Below are 6,866 nucleotides of genomic sequence, written 5' to 3' on the forward strand. Positions count from 1 at the left end.
AGGCAAGACACTGCTGCAGAAGATGACCAGCTCAGAGGCTTCCAAGTAGCTCCACACAGTGACCATCAAACAAAACTAGTCTCGATGTGGCACAGGACCATTAGCACCAGAATGTGTCTGGCCTGGCACAGCCCCGGGGCAGCTTACATCACTGCTGCCAGATACTATGGAGGAGAAGACTGGGCAGCTCCAGGAGAGGAGCACTTGTAAAAGATTCAGTCTAGTTGGCTTCTATATGTGGGGTGTTGTATGGGAGGTGATCTACTGATGAAATATTCCTTTATTCCCACCAGCCCAGTTTACTCCTGTAAAAACTATAATAAAGCAGATTTTCTCTTAAAGGGTTACAGCTGTTTCTAGGAAATCCATCCAGTCCACAACTTCTTCCTCCATATTCAGAAGTACAGAATGTTGCCTTCATACTTGCTTGGGTCAATATTCCACAACATATTTTTATATATATATAATTTACAGTTTACTATGGGAACAAGCATGGTCTATAATGACTAACACTGGAAGAGTGGCAGATGAAAGTGATGGACTATATGACATTGGCTGAGATGACTGGCAGAATCCGTGATCAGGGGAAGGAGACGACGGAAGAAGATTGGAAGAAATTTAAAATTTATCTTAAGGACTATTATAAACTTGATGAATGTTAAAATGTCAAGGCTTTGAGAATGAAAGGGTTTCAGCGATATAAGATTAGATTGGAGGAAAGGTTAGTAAGACATATTTCTGACAGAATCATTAGAAGTTGCTGGAAAAATTTGGACATTGGGATGCAGAAAGGGGAGGTATGGGGGAGTCCGAGAAACAAGGTTTATGAGAATAAGGTTATGAAGTTATGTGTGTTTGTATGTCTTTTTATATGTTTGTATTGTGTTTTAAAAAAACTTTATAAAATTAATAAAAATTTATAAAAAAAATAAATATAATGACTAGCACACGCTCTGCAGGATTTCAGACAGGGTTCTTTCCTAGCTCTACTTGAAGATGGTAGAGATTTAACCAGGGACCTTGTGCATGCAAAGCATCTCCTGTAGTTCACTGCTAACTTGCTAACTGCTGCCACATTCCCAAAACTTCTCCAATCTCTTTTCTAAGTATAGCCTTGAACTACACAATGTTTCGGCTAATTCCTCTTTTCATTTTTGACTGATTGGTCATGAAACCTATGTGATTCAACTCAGGCTACAAACACTTCGGGTTACAGACTCTGCTAACCTGGAAGTAGTACCTTGGGTTAAGAACTTTGCCCCAGGAGGAGAACAGAAATCGCATGTCGGCGGCGCAGTGACAGCGGGAGGCCCCATTAGCTAAATTGGTACCTCAGGTTAAGAAAGGACCTCTGGAATGAATTAAGTTCGTAACCTGAGGTGCAGTGGTACATCCGGTTAAGAACTTAATTCATTCCGGAGGTCCGTTCTTAACCTGAAACTGCTATTAACCTGAGGTAACACTTTAGCTAATGGGGCCTCCCGCCACCACCGCACAATTTCTGTTCTCATCCTGAAGCAAAGTTCTTAACCCGAGGTACTATTTCTGGGTTAGCGGAGTCTGTAACCTGAAGGGTCTGTAACCTGAGGTACTACTGTACTACTGTACTGGGTAATTCTTCCAAGGTTGGTTTTGGTCCCAGCACTCTCTAGGCAGAGACTCCTCCTTGGCTATTAAATTACAGAGATGGTAAGTCTCTTTTTTTGCTACAATGAGCTCAAGTCACTCTAGGAGTGACTGCCAGACTACAGCTGCCAGACTCATGAAACACCACAAGAGTGCGCTATGTGAACATGAAATCTATGTGCTGCTAGCAATCTAGTGCATGCCAGTAGTCACCCAACTAGCACTGCACATTGCACAGAGCATTTCCACACTTTGCAAAAAGGTAGAGAAATTGCAGGTGATAATGGTACACTTATTGCAGATGTAGGCAGAAGATAGATTAGGATGTGCTCTCACCCCGCCCTTTCCCCCTTTAAATTATGACAGCTGAAATGAAGCATGGTTGGGATAATTAGGAATTGAACTTTGTGTGGAAGGACTGTGAGCTCAGTTCAGTTCCAGTAATCAAAATAAATTCTTGTCCTCAAACTAAGACAGGTGGTCAGGGCAACACCTTTCAGCATGATAACCACCAATGATTGACGTAGGTGTGGTCCCGCCTACGTGGGTGGGGGGGAGATAAAGCTCTCTGGCCCATCAGAAAGGGTCCTCACCCCTGATCTCCAAGAAGAATGGGAACAGCAAGGTGCTCTAAAGAAGCTGCCCAATATATACAGTAGATGCTGAAGATCTGGAATGTTGCTCAATTCATGTATTAGAGCAGCTAAAAATGTGAGCTTCTGAAAATATTGGGGATGTACCAGCCATGTGAGCTCTGGAAATGAATTGTGGCCCACCTATTTCACTGCAACAGTGAAATGTAGAATCCACGATAGAAGTAGATGGTTTTAGGAATTCTGCAACTGATTATGAGGCCTACAAATGGGACCTGAAAATCTAGCAGTGTTCAGTGCTGCTTTCAGTGTTCCAGTTAGGCATTCATACTTTCTTTCAGTAAATTGTTCCCCTGCCCCTTGTCCCATCCAAGTCACCATTTATGACCACCAAGCATTCCCAGTTCTCACTTAGCTGTTTCTGCAGTCTCTTCTCCTTTTATCTATCCCCCTTTTTGTGCTTTGACAACCTTGATGTTCCCCAAGCCTGTTGGTATTTTACTCCATAGATGGTTCTGTTTTGGCTGCATAAGCAACAAGACTCACCTGTGAATGCCAAAAGTAGATGGAATGGTGTAACTTTAGGAACTGGTGCCTATGTTCATTGTTTTCCTCTTCCCTGAGGTGCATGGGGTGTTAGGGGAGGGGCAGTACCTCTGGGACGCAGGTGGTGCTGAGGTCTAAACTACTGAGCCTCTTGGGCTTGCCAATCGGAAGGCCAGCAGTTCGAATCTGCATGACGGGGTGAGCTTCCATTGCTCTGCTCCAACTTCTGCCCACCTAGCAGTTTGAAAGCACACCAGTGCAAGTAGATAAATAGGTATCACTGTGGCAGGAAGGTAAATGACATTCCTGTGTGCTCTGGCTTCGTCACAGTGTTCCGTTGTGCCAGAAGTGATTCAGCCATACTGGGCCACATGACCCAGAAAGATGTCTATGGACAAATGCCAGCTCCCTTGGCCTGAAGTGAGATGAGTGCCGCACCCTAGTCGCCTTTGACTGGACTTAACTGTCCAGGGATCCTTTACCTTTTAAACCTTCAGTACCTCTGGGGCAGTTTCTCCCCCTTTGGTCCTCACCCTGAACACATCTCTCAACTGTGGCGCCTAGTAACAACAGCGGCCACACCCCAGGAACAGCTTTGACTGGCTGGCTAAATCAGGTGAGGCTAGCGGATGGGTCTCAGACCCTTTGCAAGTTAAGGACTTCTTCTGCATTGAAAGATAGGCTCTGGCGGATTGAGCAGACGTGACCAAAAGTGGGTTCTGCGGTCAATAAGGTGATTTCAGCACATGCTGTAGAAGGAAGTGAGGAACAGGTGAGGTTCTTTACCCTGGGAAGGTAGCCCATCTAGAAGGAAAACTGATCCTAGACCTCCACTGCCTTGTGGGATATCCTTGGGAGAAAATGCTGAGGAGTAAACCTTACCCAAATCCAGAGTGTAGTCCCTTAGATGGTTGGCTTCTTGTATGTCTGCTTCTGGCAACTCCTGCAGCCAAGCTGGTATCAAACTTACCTCTCTCGCCCTGACCTAGCCACTGTGATCCACGCGACGGTCACCTCCAGACTGGATTATTGTAACTCGCTCTACGTGGGGCTGCCCTTGAGACTGACCCAGAAACTCCAGCGGGTGCAGAATGCTGCAGCGAGACTCCTTACGAGGTCTTTGCTGCGAGATCACATTCATCCGGTACTATACCAACTGCACTGGCTCCCGGTGGAGTACAGGATCAGGTTTAAGGTGCTGGTTTTAACCTTTAAAGCCCTATACGGCCTAGGACCCTCATACCTACGGGACCGCCTCTCCTGGTATGCCCCACAGGGAAACTTACGGTCTTCAAATAAAAACATCTTGAAGGTCCCAGGCCACAGAGAAGTTAGGCTGGCCTCAACTAGAGCCAGGGCTTTTTCGGCTGTGGCTCCGATCTGGTGGAACACTCTGTCACAAGAGACCAGGGCCCTGCGGGACTTGACATCTTTCCGCAGGGCCTGCAAGACAGAGCTGTTCCACCAGGCCTTTGGCCAGGGCACAGCCTGACTCCCTCCCTCGGCAATCTTCGCAGAGCTCTGGCCCAATGGTTGCCAGTGGCTTGAATTAATTAATTTTATAATGAATGATTTTAGAGTGTTGTTTATGCTGTACTTTTGTACTGTTTTATTGTTGTTAGCCGCCCTGAGCCCGGCTTTGGCTGGGGAGGGCGGGATATAAATAAAATTTATTATTATTTATTATTATTATTAAACATATTGCTCTGCTTTCCTTTGGACCACATCAGCGAGGCTGAGATCTAGGTCTTACCATCTGGGCAGCCCAGGACCTCCATACATGCTGCCTGGGCTTGTACCCTAGGGAGGTCACTTTGGTGCTGCTAACAAAGCGGTTTGACTTCACCCCTGGAAGCACACTCCTGTCTCATGAGACAGATGCCAACAAATGTCCTCTTCAAACCCATTTTTCCTTTTGTATACCTTCTTTAGGATTCTACATATGTGGGCTGGAATATATGCATTTTTAGTCTGTGTACAGTGCTTAATAGGGACGTGGGTGGTGCTGTGGGTTAAACCAGAGCCTAGGACTTGCCGATCAGAAGGTTGGCAGTTCGAATCCCCACGACGAGGTGAGCTTCCATTACTCTGCCCCAACTTCTGCCCACCTAGCAGTTCCAAAGCATGTCAAAGTGCAAGTAGATAAATAGGTACCGCTCCAGCAGGAAGGTCAACGGCGTTTCCGTGCGCTGTTCTGGTTTGCCAGAAGCGGCTTAGCCATGCTGGCCACATGACCCAGAAGCTGTACGCCGGCTCCCTCGGCCAATAAAGCGAGATGAGCGCCGCAACCCCAGAGTCGGTCACGACTGGACCTAATGGTCAGGGGTCCCTTTACCTTTACAGTGCTTAATATGTTTTAGGCACTTTATAAGTGATAAAAAAACCAGGCCTAACAACTGCTACATCAGTGTTATGGGATCACAACTCCTTTTGGAGGTGAAGCGGCAGCGAAGTGTAGGGCCTAACATGCATACCCAGTGAGTTTTTGCTTGGGTGTGCATATGGAAGATCTTGCAATTGGGCACTTTTAGTTTCAAAAATGCTGCTGTGGAGTACGAAGAAACATTTGTGCTGCATTCAATGTTTTATATAGCACTGCCTCCACCTCTACTGGGTAAGTGGTTGTCAACCATTTGTCTTCATAGGACAATAGCTTTGCAGCATTATTTCTGGGTAGTTTGGATTGCATCCATGCTGGTGAATATAAGGGCAAAGTGTCCTCTTCACGGTCTGCTGCAAAGCCTGGGCAGGCCTAGGGAGGCTATTACGTCTTGACAGTATTAATACAGGAGGGCAATCAAGAATTAGCTTCCTTGATTGTAGGGGTTTGCTGGACATTGTGTAGTCAGTACCTCTACTGCCTGATGGGCCCACTCTCAATTTGTTTCATCAGCTTTCATGCACGCTGAGTAAAGTGGGCTGTAGAGGCAACAGGTTTATATATGGCAACTGGCACACACATCAATGATGATATGGGGTTATGGTAGTTTTCAAAAAGAGCATGGTGTCCCTGGTGCTTGGGGGCTTCAGCTGCACAACAGAGTTAACAGAACAGCATCCTTATGAAGCCTGGCAAATAACCAGAAGGCAACTTTACATAGTACAGTATCAACTTGCCTAGAGCAATGGGAGATTAAAACTCATCTTTAAAGAAAGTTAAATAAAAACCCTTTTTGTTCACTCCAGGGAATATTTAATTGCCTTTGATTTCTAGAGTCAGACCCCATATTCATTGAACCAATCTTGTCTTGACAGTTATCGCTCAGGCTTTCTTAACTGTCTGCTTAGCAGGGCCCAACTGCTTCTTGATCTTTGTATGATTAGAATGGGGAGAGAATGAGTCTGAAATAATCCGAGTACAGTGGTACCTCGGGTTACATACGCTTCATGTTACATAAGCTTCAGGTTGCACACTCCGCTAACCCAGAAATAGTGCTTCAGGTTAAGAACTTTGCTTCAGGATAAGAACAGAAATCGGGCTCTGGCGGCGCGGCGGCCCCATTAGCTAAAGTGATGCTTCAGGTTAATAACAGACCTCCGGAACGAATTAAGTACTTAACCCGAGGTACCACTGTAATGCTACTGTCACCTACATGGATGACTCTTCTACATCTAATGCAACTGATGTATGCATGAAAGTTGAAGACCACTGTAGTAGGTTATATGCTCTTGAGAAGGTAAAAAAGGTAAAGGACCCCTGACAGATAAGTCTAGTCGCGAACGACTCTGGGGTTGCGGCACTCAATCTCGCTTTACTGGCCAAGGGAGCTGACGTTTGTCCGCAGACAGTTTTTCCAGATCATGTGGCCAGCATGACTAAGCTGCTTCTGGCGAAACCAGAGCAGCGCACAGAAATGCCATTTACCTTCCCGCTGGAGTGGTACCTATTTATCTACTTGCACTTTTGGGCATGCTTTTGAACTGCTAGGTTGGCAGGAGCTGGGACCGAGCAACAGGAGCTCACCTGTCACGGGGATTCGAACCACCGACCTTCCGATCGGCAAGCCCTAGGCTCAGTGGTTTAGGCAACAGCACCACCCGAGTCCTTGAGCTCTTGAGAAAGCTGTGCCAAATCATATAAGCAGAAAAGCAAATAATACT

Source organism: Podarcis liolepis, assembly GCF_965112155.1.
Source record: "Podarcis liolepis genome assembly, chromosome: 5".
Classification (NCBI taxonomy): domain Eukaryota; kingdom Metazoa; phylum Chordata; class Lepidosauria; order Squamata; family Lacertidae; genus Podarcis; species Podarcis liolepis.